The sequence below is a fragment of the Rhipicephalus microplus genome, chromosome X, assembly GCF_043290135.1.
Source record: "Rhipicephalus microplus isolate Deutch F79 chromosome X, USDA_Rmic, whole genome shotgun sequence".
NCBI classification, from domain to species: Eukaryota; Metazoa; Arthropoda; class Arachnida; order Ixodida; family Ixodidae; genus Rhipicephalus; species Rhipicephalus microplus.
In genome coordinates, this window is record NC_134710.1 from 42,110,687 (window position 1) to 42,126,974 (window position 16,288).

Here is a 16,288-nt window from a genome sequence, read left to right on the forward strand (position 1 = left end):
CGCAAAGGTAAGGCTATCTGATTATGCAAGTGAAATGACTGGCCGCTGTACGCGATAAGACGGCCGCAACGTGCCTTCATTCAAGTTCTGTCGCCTCCTTGACTGGGGAAGTTCCGGTCTGACGGAACAGAGTGATCACGTTTCCGGCTCGCCGGGAGCAGTCAGTGCAGCCATTGTCAATATAGGCCCTACGATTCGGTTTGAATATCTAAAAAAATTGCAGCTAACAAAATAGTTCTCCAGAAATTGCGAAAGACTGCAAATTTCCTATATGAAAAAGATCCATCAAATCCGTGATAAAAAAAAAAAACGCCAGGCCTGCGCGGAAGGCACAGCACAGTCACAGCGAAAGCTAGAAGAGCGGCCTCTCAGAGCCTTTTCGAAACACTCATTGGGTAACTGCTGCAATCACACTTTCTTGATGCCCACTACGTCATTAATAACAAACATTTTAGGGTAGTGGGCTGACATTCGCTATGTTATTTTTCGTCATTCTTCTGAGAAGCGTAGTATACGCTAAACAGTTGCGAGGAGCTTTTTGTGCCAATAGTTGATGCACTGGCTGACAACGATGGGGAATTATGCCTGAAGTGGGTATGTGCTACAGTTTATCATCATCATCATCATCATCATCATCGTCATCATCATCGTCGTCATCATCATCATCATCATCAGCCTGACTACGTCCACTGCAGGACAAAGGCCTCTCCCATGTTCCGCCAGTTAGCCCGGTCCTGTGCTTGCTCTACAGTTTATAGCTGAACAAAAAAAAAAAAAAAGGGTTTTTGTAATGAGCTGGAGCGTTGGACGACTTACTGGTTACGCTATTCGCATGGTGCGACTACTGCTTGTTCTTTCGCTGTTTTAAAACGCTTTATGAGGCGTATTAACGCGATTTCTTTCGCGACACCAAGCCTGCCTAAGGCAATTTTGCCATCACGCCCCAAGCACCGGCGTGGCTCAGTGGTATAATGCTGGGCTGGCACCAAGGAGACCCGGGTTCAAGCCCCATTGCGTTTTTCTAATTTTTCGGGATGTGTTACGGACCCCGGCGGCGGCAGCGGACAACTACGGCGCTGCGCGAGACCTGAGTCGTGATCTCATAACAGCTTTCGCTGTGAAATAATCACCGAGTCTTTCGTTAATTAGGAACTTCACTGTTACTTTTTATTGGGGGTGGACCGCGGTCTTCTGAGCCTCGCCACAAGTCGTGGGCTTTCTGGACGGCCTGGAGTTGGAACCGGCCGTGGCTCTTGAGCAGTGACTTAAAAGTGTCTTGCGAAATTTCTTCGTCTGTGTGGTGCTGTAAAGAGTCCGCCTGGCGCTCCCAGAACATGCGGTCTCGACCTGAGAGCGGCCCGCCGTCGTCTCTCGATAAAAACGGGGGGGGGGGGGGGGTCTTATTTCCCAAGGACTTTAGCAAAGTTTAGTACGTACCTGCGTACCGTCACTTTAGTTGTGGCAAAGTATTTCCGCCTCCAAGTAGAGATAACGTTAGAAGGCCACAGGTACCTGACTATCACAGCATTTATATCGGAACACGTGTATTCTCTTAAAAAAAAAACACGCTGTATGCTCCCTCTTCTCAATTTTGTTTGGTGAATCTAGGCTTCCTAATTGCGCCGGGAGCCACAGTATGGCCCCCGGGTACATCGCGGTGAATGTAGGACGTGTTTTTCAACATGCATGATCACATAAAACGAGAGCTTCCGAGAACACCATCGAACAAGCGCTCACTGCCTCACGGCATGAAGGTTAGGCCCTCGCTGTGCGTGGGCGTGCGCCTACAAAGTCAAGGCTGACCTTGCCGCTCATCATAATCATCATCATCATCATCATCATCATCATCATCATCCTGTCTTAAGTCTGTGTGCATGCAGGACGAAGGATTCTCCCAATAATCCCTGAATTAGCCTGTCCAGCGCGGGCTTATTCCATTTTACGCTTCCAAATTTCTTAGTCTCATTGCTCCACCTGACTCTTCGCCGTCCTCAGCCACGCTGGCATCCATTTCGACTGCCTAACTGACCATCTTTTATCTGCCCTTCTCGTAATGTGACCTGCTCAGGTCCTCTTTTTTTATTTTGGTCCTAATATCAACTTCAATATCGGCTATCCATCTGTGTTCTCCGATGTACCGTGTTGTTTTCCTACCTCTTAGAGTAACACCCATCACTTTGCCTTCCATTGCACGCTGCGTAGTTCTTATCTGCTCTTCGGGTCACTTTGTTATTCCACATGTTTCTGCCCCACATCCTTATCACATTTTTGCATCGTAGTTTGTTGTGTCTCATTCACTTTAACGAGAAAACCTTGAATATACTGTACACTTATACAGTAATTGGCAGCCTGTCGTTGTACATTAATCGCCCACGCTTGTATAATTCCTAATTAATTATCTCAAATTATCTGCATAAAATCATGAGCCGAATGCAGGAAGCTTCTCGCACCTTAATGAGATCATCGCCATTGACTAACCAACCATACGTCCTGCATCACGACTGGCTGAAATTTTTGTAAAGTTGAATTTTCGCGTGAGACTTTTCCTGCGTGTACATATCCTGGTTAGTATACCAGTCAGTAGTTTCACCATAAGCAAACGGGATAACATTTTTCTGTCGTTTTCAGTGTAATTCACTCGTATTCTTCTAAACCAGATGTCGACAAATCTTTTGAAGTGGAGGGCCAAGTTCTACGAAGGCGACATGGCTGGGGCAACACGGCAAATCGAGAGGTGGGTAGGGGGAAGAGTAGTATATTTGCAAGTTTAGAAAGAATTCGCCATAATGAGAGCCACAAAACTGGAGCACAAAAAATCCTATATATGTTCAGCACGCATGTAACAGGATTTAAATTTATAAACATAGGTTACAAGGAGAGAAAAAGACCATGCGACTTTTGGTGCTGAACATTATTAGCCAACTCTCAATAATTTACATCAAGGTTGCACAACGACAGACGCAGCAAGTCGTGGACGTGTCCACGAGTTAGTCTGGAGTAGTTGATAGGTTAGTTAGGAAAGTTTGGGTGACGTCACGCTGGGGGCCGCACAATACCACCCCGCGGGCTGCAGGTTGCTGACCCTTCTTTTAAACTGTTATTATTATTCAGTAACTACACAGAAGATAGTGAAAAGTACAATGCTTACTCACGTAGCCCAGATGCGAGCTGCGAGATCTGAAACAAGCAAGCAGTGCAGCGCATTGATTAATAATTTATTGTTTGCTTTCTGGCGTATCGGCTGTCGTGATTCGGACAGCAAGCTTTCGCAGTTTTTTTTTCCACAATTGTAGCAGTATGAATAAAAACACTGCAACCGAAGCGAAGCCGTGCTGTATTAATACGAATCTACATATCGCATTAAAAAATAATTTGGTTCGTAAGTACTCCTTATGGTCTGGTCGTTGTTGCTTCGTGCTATATAGTTACGAAATGGCGCCTGGCGTGCCTGATGATTTAGCTACAATGCATCTTGTCTCTCCAACGTGCGCATGCGAATGTTTTTTTTGTTTCGTTTTTTTCGTGAGGATGCGGAGATAAAATGAAAAACTTACTGCAAAGTCGGTTCAAAAGTGAACTTCATGACAATGAGAGCCAACTGAAAGCTTTGGAGTATTTAATGACTTGTAAAGCCAAACAAGAACTGCACGGCGTTAACAATGAATGTGTTTAGGAGTGCAGTGGTGTGGACAAGTTAGTACTGATTCATAATGCTACAGCGCGAAATGAAAGAGGAAACTTATTATGGCACCCATGTTACACAAAAGTTGATAGTCAGCACTGTGTCTTGTCGTATGTGCGCCTTGGTAAGTTTTCTCATTCTTTTCGCGTTGTAGCTTAATTGATGAATAGCTGTGCTCAGTCACGCTTACGTTCATGCCAACGCTTAGTTCTGTAGCCAGCTGATCTGTTTGTGTTTAACTTACCACGGCAGGAACTCTGTGCAGCTTTTTTTGCAAAACCAATTGAATCAATTATTTCAATGGTTTCGCTGCATGCGTTTAAAGGATGGGACAACGACGCAGACTATCGAGAAATCTGCTTGGCCCTTATAGGACTGCAGTATGTAATAATAAAAAAAAAATGTGCGCTTCTTCGCACCCCATAGCTGAGAACGACGGCTTGTTTGTCGCAGATACATTGAAAGAAGCGACGCAGCTGCGAGAGGCTGGTGGGCCTCCTACCGCCATTAAACGTTCTGTTAGCTGATCAGGTTGTGGGCTGCGCAGAGAATTCAAGCCTGCCACTGATGTCACGTAAACAAAAGAGCGCCACGCAAACTCGCCCACACAAAAGCGCGCACGAAACACGCTGACAGAACGCTCGGGCACATGTATATAGGCGCACGCGGACGCAAACACATCACTACTTTTCGGCTATTTCTTTTTGCTTAGGAGTAAATCTCTTTCAGTCTTTGTCTCACACTAGAGCAATACCACGTCCCACATCATGCTTGTCTTTTCGTCATTCGACGTCAGAACACACGGAGAGAGTGCCAGCAACGTTGGTGACGTCGAAGGCCTCGCCGGGTTGGCGCCCATGCCATCTGCAGTTCTCTCGTATAGGTAGAAAGAAAGAAGGAAGGTATAGGAGGGAAAGCAGAATGAAAAATCCGTCTACATTAGGCAACAAAGTAGCCATTCCCTCAATCAGAGCACAGTACGACGAGGAAGCACGATAAAAAATTAAAGCAGCTTCGCACTATATAGTGAAGGCAGCGTGGAGATGGGCAGCCTTCTTTGTTTCTCTTCTTTTTCTGTCTTGTTCTCTTTTCCAGTGTTTTTTTTTTATTCTTAATAGTTTTTTTTTAATTCCTGCTTTTCCTCTTTTCTTTCTCACTAGCTTTACTTTTCACTTTTTATTCGTGGTTTGTATTGCCGTGTTTCTCTAGTCACATATATAGCAGTAATGTCCGCACTTAATATAATCATAAAGGCGCTCGAAGAAAAAGCGTAAGCAGACTTCTCTTAAGGGCGAGCGCGCACTCACGCTATGCTACGGTCTATTGGCTACGCTAGATGTGGTTTTCTCTGCGTCAAGGTGCCCGTAGAACAAGAGGAAAAAGACTTGCGTTATCATCATCATAAGGGTAATCGAAGAACAAGCTAGAGTAAGAAGGCTTCTCTTTGGCGTGAGCGCGCACTCTATATTTTACAGCTGGCTATGTTAACAGTACGTGGTTTCGCCTGCGTTACGCCAAGTGACGAAGACAGCGTACGACAGCCTGGCCCCATTTAGTGCTCCGTGGTTAATACAAATTAAGGTTAGAGCAGCATCATTTTCGTAGCATATCATTTCCGATCCCTCTTTACGAGTATGACATCAGCGTTCCAGAATGGTTTGCGGGAAAACAGTCTGAGCTTTCAAAGGGAGAGCACGTTTTCTACCTGTTTTTTTTCTCTCGCCGCCACTTCGCCCCTTTGTGTGCGCAGCCCTTTTAAGAGCTAAACATGCATCCCTGGAAAGCCCGAGGCTTCCCGAAGATGCCCTGTACTCGTGCGCAGGTCCGAGAGGCGGTACAAGAAGTACGTGTTGTCATGGGAGCCGAGCCAGCTCCTCCAAAAAAGGTGAAGAAGAGACTACCGAAACGCATGGGGACCGAATGTGACGCCGCAACCCAAGCGAGACATGCGGAACTGGCGGCTGCTGCCAGAGCAAGCACAGCTGAAAGCTCCATCCCTGGCACTTCCCTTGCGACAAATCAATCGCCTCCATCGCCCGTAGGCGCGCAAGAAAAAGGTTCCATTCACGGCACCCCTTCCCGAGCGGACTCCACTGAAATCGACACCTCGTCCGTCTCCAGCTCCTCGTGGGAGCACCACACGCCGGCCTCGTCACCCGCAACATCGGAGACGACGACCGAGCAAAATGGAGTAGTCTCACTGCGCTTCTCTGTCCCTTCTCCGACTTTCTCGCCCAACCCGGCCGCCGAAGTCAACTCGACCTTGGTGCCCGAACATGCAGTCCTTCATGCCTCTCCCACAACAGTTGGGAAACGCGTCAACACTGTCATTTATAGACCGATGGGGAAGCAAACCAACTTCATCGCCGTGTCTCGCGACGCCATTGCGGCTTCTCTCGATGGATTTTTCGCCACCTGACGCGTCCGCGTCAATTTTCGACGGAACCTGGTTGCTGTGGACGTGCAACCAGCTGCCGACCCTTCGGAACTCCTCGAAGTTCGAGAGATCTGCTCCCTAAACGTCAAGTCCAAGCTCCTCACGGACAACACCTGTTTGTGGGTCATCTACCGAGTCGACCTGGACTGAGACGCCGCTGACATCGCGGCAAGCATCACCTCGGCCGTCCCAGTCCTGTCCTGCGTGCGTCGTGACACGTGCCTCAACGTCACCTTTGAGGGAACGACTGTACAAGTGGAGGTGTTCCTCTCCTAACTGCGCAAGCTGGTCCGACCGCGCCAGCCTCGGCCCCTGCAGTGCGCCCATTGCGGCCATACCACGAACACCTGCTCGCGAGACTAACGCTGCCTCCGCTGCAGCGGCAGCCACCCGAAAGCACCGTGCCCTGCAGGGCGCCCTCGCTGTATCAACTGCAGCGGCACCCATCCAGCCACCGAGCCGCGCTGCCCTTCCTGGCAGATTCAGCGCAAGGCCGCCGGTCATCATTGCCCCTTTGGATGGACCCGTGACGCACCGCCCAGTGTTGGAGAAAGCCAGGACCACTGTCAACAACATCGACAAGCGTGGCATCGCGGCGGCGGTGGTGACTGATCGACGTCGGCAACCGCTCCTCGCGCTGCTACGAGTGCGCCTCCTGCCTCTACGAGCACGACGACCCCATCAGCCCGTCCTCTGGATGTCCTGGCCCAACGTTACTATAGTTCTAGTAACGTTGTCCCTGCCCCCGAGGTCGACCCGAAGGACACGGTGTTTGCCGCACTTGCGGCAGCAATTAGTGCAGTGCTTGTGCTCCTGCCGGTTGACTCTCCAGTGCATAGATTGTGTGCCGCGGCTCTCGATGAGGATGAAGTCATCGTTCCGGCGAATTAGGCGGTTGCATTACCACATAGAGGCCATCTGGACTCTCACCCGTGAACTCATCTTAACTCTATTTTTTTTAGGCGAGTGCTTCGCGCACTCGCATCTTAAAATGCACCATTCCGGTTCATCTAGCTTCTTCTTCGGCGAAAAATTTCCCCGACCTTCTCGGCGGCTTTTTCGGATGATTGCGGGTTATCGCGGTGGTTCTGGCGCGTGCTGGGGGAGGCGGAGCCAATGTGTCCTTTTTTTTTTTCTCTTGCCTTTTCATCACCTTTCCGTTTAATTCCTACTGCCTCATCCCTGTGCCGACCTCCTAAGGATAGACAATTACGGGCGGCACCTTTTTTCCCCTTTTCATAACCACTTAGAGAGAGAGAGAGAGAAAATGGTTTGCTGTGATAACTGCCTGTTATGCAATTCCAATCTGCCATTTATACGGCTGCAACGCAGCATCCTGCGCAAGGCGGCCACGTGCAAGTGTTATCTCTTATCGGCCGTTGTTGCCTGTCCGCAAGTGTCTACAAAGCCATTAAGTCCTTGAACCAATGAAGTACATCTACAATTAAAATGTTTGCAACTGTAATGTACTACACTATGACCTATCATTCTTTTTACTTTTGGCTTGCTTCGAGTCCGTGACTGAGTTTGACGATACAGAATTATCATTAGGACGTCGCTTGCGCTTCAGGTGGAATTGCATGCCGCGAAACTTCACAAGTTTTGCGATCTCATTACTCCATTTAGTTTTAGTTGATCAAATGCTTGCCGCCGTTGCTGTTTAGCTTTCAGGTAAGTAACAAGCGGGGAGGGTTGTCGCAGTTCAATGTTTTTTTTTTTTTTTAGAGCGCAGATCTAATGCACCCGTTGGTTTTTCGTCAACCGAGCGAATGATTGACACAAGGGAAGTTTGAAAAAGAGAGACAGGGCAGAGCGTGGCTTGCGAAAAAATTAAGAGTGCGGGATCTCGCGCCTGTCATAAAAAAAACAACAACTTCAATCGAAACGGCGAGTGTAAGAGGAGTTAAATTCCCTCTCAGGCAGCTAGGAGTCTCTGGGCACTATAGCGGCATCTTCGGCTTGCCTGATCACTTGTAGCTGGTCCTGGATGCTTGAGCCAAGCAGCGCGGTCTCAAGCATCCAGGACTTTAGTGCGTTCAGATATTTGAAGTTTGGCCTATACACGAGGTTAACCACATATAACATGTTTGAGGTACGCCTGCTGATTGCAGAGTTTACATCTATATGAGTAAAGCTCTGGATAGATAAGCGATTGAGTTTGGGAAGCTGATTGTTTGTAACAGGCACCATGCTGTCGCCTGCTGTTTATTTAATGAGGAATGTGATAGCGGGTAATCCAGCCTCCCTAATGTGTAGTGCTTGGTGATTTCATCGTGCGTGACTATGCAGTCTCTCACCACACGTGGGCTTCGCGCCATTCCTGCACCCGCTCGGCTCGCTAACTCTCGAGCCAGGGTGTAGCTTCCGCCACAAGCGAACGATGGACACAGAGCGGAGCTAATAAGGTGTCTTAGCGGTGACGCTAAAACCGTAACGTTGATTGATACGCGGAGTTTAATGGTTACGAAAGACGCCGTAGTGGAGGGCTCCGGTAATTTTGACCACCTGGGGTTCTTTATCGTGCACCCAAATCTGAGCCCACGGGCCTTCAGCATTTTCGCCTCCATCGAAAATGCATCCGCAGCCGAGAATCGATCCCCCGACCTGCGGATCAACAACCGAGTTCCTTGGCCACTAGGCCACCGTGGTGGGGCAAGAAAAAAAAACGTAACGTTTACGCTGTGGTGATACCGTTACGTGTTAAATGGACCACGAATCATAAACTTTATATCTGTACAAGCCCCTCGCTGCGCATGTTAACATGATGAAATTATTAAAATGGCTAATGCTGGTCTTGCACATTCAAATAGTGTCGAGCTGACCACGACACAGGAGCTGGCGGTAAGGTGACGTGTTAACAACCCTTTTCACTTCAGCAAGTGCGGCTTCCTTTCACTTTCGCCCATTCAATCCTTCCGAGGTGCAGCTGGGGAAACCTTGCGTGCGTATAAATGTTTCATTCGCTTGAATAAAAGGTTAATTAGTAAAGTTTAACTGGTTGTGTCATATGCCACATTACTTGTTTTCTTGAATGCCAAAGACATTCTGCAGCAAACTAACTAATTAGGTTTGAACGCTTTATTACACTCCAAACGTTTGATACCAGTGACATGTCGCACCCGTTTTATAAACTGTTTCACTCGAGTACATGCTAAGTGGGAAATGTGTATACCTGATGTAGCCCGCTGTGTTACTACCATTGGCGTTCATTTCAGTTAATTGGCAACAGACTGGAAAACAGTATTTCGAAAAGTATGGGAGTATGCATTCATTTACCTTTTCGGGCCGGATCGTTCTACCAATCGTACAACGACCGGGAAAAACGTTCTGATTTTTAATCCCCGGACATCAAGGAATGTTTTGAAAACTAAGTAACTTATTTGTGAGAATTTCGTACGGATTTACTTGTGCCTTCGTGCTGTACATAGGGGTGGTTGTCTATCTTCCCTTTCTTGACCTTTCCGCGACCTTGCGGGATTCTGCAGAACTGATTTTCAATTGACATGATAATACCATGGTATGCTCCTTTCTACATTTCACCAGAATTGAACGCAGCTCAGGATTGTTAAAATTCGCGCTTATATTTTATAAATAGCATAAAATTACTCGCTTAAGAATTCATTAATATTGCCATCACTACGGGGAATGTCACAAAGCTTTGACGTCTGGCAGCCATGCTGAAGAAAAATGTAACTCAGAAGCTTAAGGACTTGAATTTTGAATGTCATTTTTTTTGTGTGTGCCGGCGTGGCACGGGTATGAGTTTTGCTTTGCAACTGACGGTGTTTTCAACCTTACCGGATTAACAGAATGCAAATGTGTCTAAACCAGTTGGTTAAGTGACAACGTATCTTTGTTAACGTACCCTAGCTCCGCACACCAGCAATGTGTGATCGCTGAGAACTTTTCCTAATGGCCACGTCATGTCGCTGAGAATTTCTTGAATATTGGGGGATTTAGACATTGAACGCTAAGAAATGTTTCGCGGTTATGTCATCTGAGTGCTCAGACCGTTTAGTTCTTCTGCAGTTGGTCGGGCAAGAAACGCTTGGAATAAGTAATTTGTTCATCCAGGAAGTGTGGCCCCTCAGCACGGCTGTACGTGAACATGAAAATGATTGTCAGCTAGCAAGTGAATTTTCGATACACACTTGCTCTTTTTATGCCAACTGCAAACCATGAAAAGTAAAAACGTATTCAAGTTCGTCGAAGAGTTGGCTTCGTAGTGTTCACAGCCAGTTGTATTAAAACCTGGTCTTTTTTCCTATTACACCTTCCTAACAGCGATGTATTTTCGCAGCGCGACCTAAAGGCGTCGTGTAAATGATAGATAAAATGATAAGCAGCGGAGCTGTTTAAGCTCTATGTAAGTCAGTTTGCGTCCGCAAAAAACTCGGACCGGTATCCGCCGCAGGAATGTTGTTGTTGTTAGTGGTTCGTGAGGAAAAGGAAGAAGGCACCTAATTTCTGTCTGCCTACAGGCGACACGGCGCAGTGCCTTGGGGGTGGGGGAGGGGGATGAAAGAGGATAGGAGGAATAGGTGTGTAGGGAGTGATGTCCGGTCCGCTTCAGCGCGAGCAGTAGGCCGTCAGTAAGCGTCACAACCGAGTACAACCGAGTACAGCAGTACAACCGAGTACAGCAACCGATCAGTAAGCCTCACAACCGAGTACAGCAGGTGTGAAGGAAAGCGAAGACACTAGAGGGAGAGAGCTGTGGGGAAGGAGGTTGGATACCGGGGAGGGAGACAGCAAAGACTGATAAAATGAAGAGCGCTGGGGCTATGAACCGGGAAGGAGGCGCTCGTAGAAGTGGAAAGGAGGAAGAAAAGTGAGAGGAGAAGTGGCCAGGAGGAGGCGGGAAAATGAATAAAACGACAATAAACCTTTCTGTGTGAGGCGGGATTACGAAGGCGACCATCGTAAACACTCGGATATCCAGGCACCGTAGCAGGACAAAGATCTATGGGAACGCTATGGTTACGTTGTTACAGGCGAGAAAACGAGAAAAAGAGAGAAACAAATAGAGGGAGAAAGGAAGAGAATCAACTTGAGTTTCTAGGCTTATCTACCCCTCTATATGCTCGTGTGCCTGTACCTAGGCTTAAGCGACTACATCTGGGCTTGGTTGGTAGGCTGGCTGCCCCGTTCCGGTGTTTCTTCACGCTTGCCATCACCAGTGCGAAGCTGCCCTGACTATTTTTAATCGAAACACATACGCTGGTAGATACGCTGGCGGTATTTTCTTGAAAATGGATCTTTCTAATGCGATAGGCACAAAAAAAAAGAAAAACAGCGGCCCGCATTCGCAAAAGCTTTATGGTAGAACTGTTCGTGTAAGTAGATGTGAACCAATAGTGACTCCGGCTGTGCCATTAGCGATGGCGTGCGACGCGCGCCAAGCATTCCTTCCGCATGAAAGTCTTTGAGATTTTGCCCTAGGGGCCCAAGTCAGAAATAAGCACTTTTTTTCATTGCCCAAACTTGATTGGCAGGGTCCTAATAAGGATGATTTTGATTTGCGTTGCCTTATTAATGAGGTTTTAATTAACATAGTCTTAATCATCAGGCCTTAGCATGACCACAACTACACAGTTATAATAATCAGGGCTCCAATTTAGCAAAATCCTAATCAATATCCTAATTATTTGTACTTTATTAGCATGTTCTTAATTAGCTTGCCTTTAGCACGACATGGCTTACTTCGCTTGATTTTAGCATAGCTTGCCTTAATTGGCTTGTCCAAGCATGAAAATTGCCTAATAATCTGAAGAAGACAGTAAAAACGCGAAGCGCATGCTGACCGCTGATGATAGTCTCTTGTCGACTCTGCACGGCATAACGAAAAGCGTTGTAAAATAGCGCAAAAAACACTCTTTTCGAAAAAATAAACGTCAGTTTAAAATTAGTGCCCGTGTTGCCTTCTTCCTGTGTCCTTGTGGTTTTATTTTTGTTTCTTTGCGCTATTTTACAATGCAGCACCAACTATCTCGGTTTTATGTACTACAACGAAAAGCTCCGCTGTATAACAAAATCAGGTGGTGATGTAGCACAGCACACTGCAGTGTCGAAAACTGTCTCTATAGTAGGAGTAAAATTGGCGGTGGCTATACAAAAGATCACATTTTCGCATAATCTGTGTCAGTGGCGTGCAGCAGCTATCATGAAATATCCGGTTATAATCGCTTCGTTAAATGTTTTTCTGGCTTTTTCAGCGCATCTACTGCGATAATGGAATTAAAACCGGTCAGTGCAGAAAGAACAGAGTCGAGTTGGAAGAGTCGGGTGCTTTTTTAGGACAAATATTTCAAAAGGAATAAATATTTTAAAACAAAATTTCCCTTGGTAGATAGCACGTGACTTCTTCGTAGCCAGGAAATATTGTCTCCTCCGCTTTTCATTAAACATGTCCTCTGTGAGTGTACGAAATATGCATCAGAGAGACAGTCTCTGAAGATGGGTTTAAAGATGCAACTGGACACAAATCTGGAGTTAAAAAAATATTCTAGGCCCATGGCAGAACACCTCCAGTGCGTTAGACTCTAAAAAAGTGCTACTGACGTTCTTACGGGCCACTTGAACGAAACGTTGTAAATTGTGCAGTGCGTGTGAGAGACTTTATGTGTTATGTGACTGTTATGCGTGTATGTAACTGCATGTGTTGTGTGTTTATCATTGTACACGTCACTGCCATCACCCGGCAACTGGAGTAGCCTCTCAGGTGAAAAACCAGGCAAACCTCTCCAGCTTCCCATTAAAACGATTCTCTCTCTCTCTCCTCTGCTTTTCCAGCCGCCTCTCCTTTTGTTGCTAAAGCTCAGGGAAAGTTCAGGCCTGTAACGTAAGACGAGTAGCATTAGACCGCATATAGGGCGCGTTTGTGCTGCATACCCGAAGCCTTGACGTCGTGCAGAGGTCCTCGACGGCTGATATCAGAATGCGGCCAATGCGTCGTTAATCGGGCGTGAAGGATTGATTGGATGCGACGCGAACATGTTCATTCATGCATAACTGCGCTTGGTCGTGCGCAGGGTGATTGCGCCTGGGGCGCCATAAGGGCATCGCTGTTCGTGTAGCTTGTGGCAGCAGTGAAAGAAAAAAAAATACAGCCTTCCGCTTGTACCCAGAGAGCAGCTGTGTAAGTTCTAGAACGAAATATTGCTTACATTCACAGCCACTGGTACACCACTAAGTCTAACAATATTTTGGACAGTTGCACACCGAGCGAGCATTCACAGCTATGTAATAAAAGCAAGCTACGTACTGACGAGCCACTGATTCTTGATATTTAAAGCACAGGTTTTGACGACTGTATAATAAGAAACCGTTTGGCCCTTCGCGAGTGATTTTACCGACAATTTTTGCGCATAGGCATGCCCAAGGGGAGGGGGTGGGGCAGCCGCCTCCCCTAGTCACCTAAGAGGGGTGCCAAGTCACCCCATGTATTGATATGATAGGGGGGGGGGGGATGCTGCGACGAAGCGTCGCCCCCCCCACCTCCCGTAAACAGGAATTCTGCCCCCGTTTGTTTCTTACGGGACCAGTTTTGTTTTTTATCTTTCAGAGACACACACACACGCACTCACAAAAAATCCCCTTTTCTCCGTGGTTTCTTTGTTCGTTTTGTTTTTTCTATTATTTACTTGGGACCACTTCGTTTGTGTTGCTTAGGGGAATGAATTCACCAATATCTTTTATAGTAAAAAAACAAGTATGTTTGTTATTGGTCAGCGCCCTTCGATAGTATATGTGTTCGCTATCACACAGGATTTATCCTAACGGAATTTACTGGCGTGAAAACGTTTTGCTAATATATAGGAGCTCACACATGTTAGCTTTGTTGTTGTTGTTGTTGTTGTTGTTGTTGATAAGAAAGCCGTAACAAAAACTCTCTCTCTCTTGGGAAAGCCTTCGTGCTAATTTGCTTCATGAATTGCGTAAGCCCATATCATCTCACTTCGCTATAAATAATCGCTGTACAAGTGCGCCGAGCTCCCCTAGCGACGTCGGCGCAACTAGCTTGCACCCGCCAACAGAGAGATAACTGGGAGAGTCATTCGTCGTGCAGTGGAGAGTGCAGGTCAAGGATGATGATGAGTTATGAGGGTCGAGCGTCACTAGTGCAGTGTAAAATCACTTTGTATACTTCATATGTGTTCGGACATCATTGACTGTTTCTTACCGGTGTTTGTCACTGTGCATATTACATTAGTCGCTATGATTTGTGATAGCCGCGTAACCAACGAGAAGAACGCTAGCAAATTATAGGACGCGGATGTGCGAACGCTTTCCGGCGTCGCCACTCGTGTTCCCCAAATGAAGCTGTGCACTAGTATGCATATCCATGGGCTTAATCCGCAAAGTGTTTTGGTGAGACTTCACAGTATATGTTGGCCAAAATGTATACCTAACGGAAAACGCTTCACAAAGAAGAGCATAGATATACGTAGAAAACGCGGAAATACTTATGAAGTCACTGTCTGCTTCAAGAACTGACATTCCGTGACATTCCTTGACACTAGCGATATCCGCCATCTTTGCTGTAGATGTGAACGAAACTTGCTACTTAAGATCATGAAGCGCGCCGGCTGATGACGATGATAGTTTCCTGTCGAACCTGTGCTACATCACGGAAATCTTAACGGCTCCGCATATGCATAAACCGTGTTTTTTTTTTACTGTGGAAGTTATGTTGGCAATGCTTGGCCACACTTGGTTAAGTTAGGTTAGGTCATGTCGGTATACCTAAAAAGTTAACAGGCATACTAAACACTTCCGGAAGCTAACAACAATGTATGTACAATAACCCAGGTATCAGCAGAACTGGTTACGTATACAATCTAAGCACATAAGGCTCTGAATATCTAAGTCATGTTCTCACTCACGTCGGTTTAGGTACTTTCAACACATCTGTCTAAATTTCCAACATGATGAATCAATGTGTCTAATTAGCCATGGCACCTTATCTTTATTGTATATGACATGACATTTTGTTCACGTTCGTAAACCTCTTTTTTTTTTTTTCAAGTAAGAGCTTGGGCACGTCGACAATCTTTTTCGAGGTGCACTCACATAGCTGTCCAAGCCTGAAAAGATGGCTGGCGTAATCCTCGGCGCAGTTCTGGCGTTTTAATGACCGGTTTTTGGGAAAATGCAAGCTGTGCCTTATAGAGAGAATGCATTCACGACGTTCTAATTGTACGTTTTGATCATCCCAGTTCGCACGCCTTCTGTCATCAAAACTATTTAAAACATAAAAATTTATCGTTTAATTTAAGCTTCTGCATATTTATGCTCATTTAGGGAGGAGGGAAATGAAATGCAGGTAGCTATGCGTGCGTTTGTACGTGCGTATGTGTACGTCTGTGTTGTGCGCCTTCGCATGCGTGTGTTGTCATGGTTATTCATGCATGCATGTCTGTAGTGTATTTGTCCGTTGCGCGTATGCGCGTGCGTACGTGTATGTTTGTACACGCCAGTATTTCCGATGGAGGCGGAAATGTTGTTGGCCGGTGTACTCAGATTTGGGTGCACGTTAAAGAACCCCAGGTGGTCGAAATTTCCAGAGCCCTCCACTACGGCGTCTCTCATAATCATATGGTGGTTTTGGGACGTTAAATCCTACAAATGAATCAATCATTAGAGTTTTACCCAGCGTAAAACTAGCCTGAAATAAAGATACGTTGTCTATCGAGGATTGATGCTTACATAACCATATGAATTGACTATCACGCGAAGAGTAAGAAACGCATATATAATTAAGTTTTGCGTGCTCACATATTTCCTCGGCTACTTTCTTAAGCCTTGCAGAAATTGTCAGCGTTCCTCTACGCCTTTCCTACTCAACTGCGTAATAAATTAGGCTTTCTGATGGCGACGCTTGCGACACAATGTCATGAACTCGCATTATTGAGAGTTATGCATGAAGATTGAGCGCGCAGTGAATATTCGAGCTGGTCATGTTTGTCTTTTGGGTCTGTACAGTACGCTGGTCATACGTGCTGCTCCAACATTGCTTTTTGATTCAGCTATGATGGCGGTACGAGGCATACAACGAGTCGCATATTACGCGAGATATGGATATCACTATAGCGGAAGGTCCTCACATCAAAGTATCCTTACGATCCAAAGGTATGCACAAGTGTATGGACGAGCTTATTTAGGTGAAA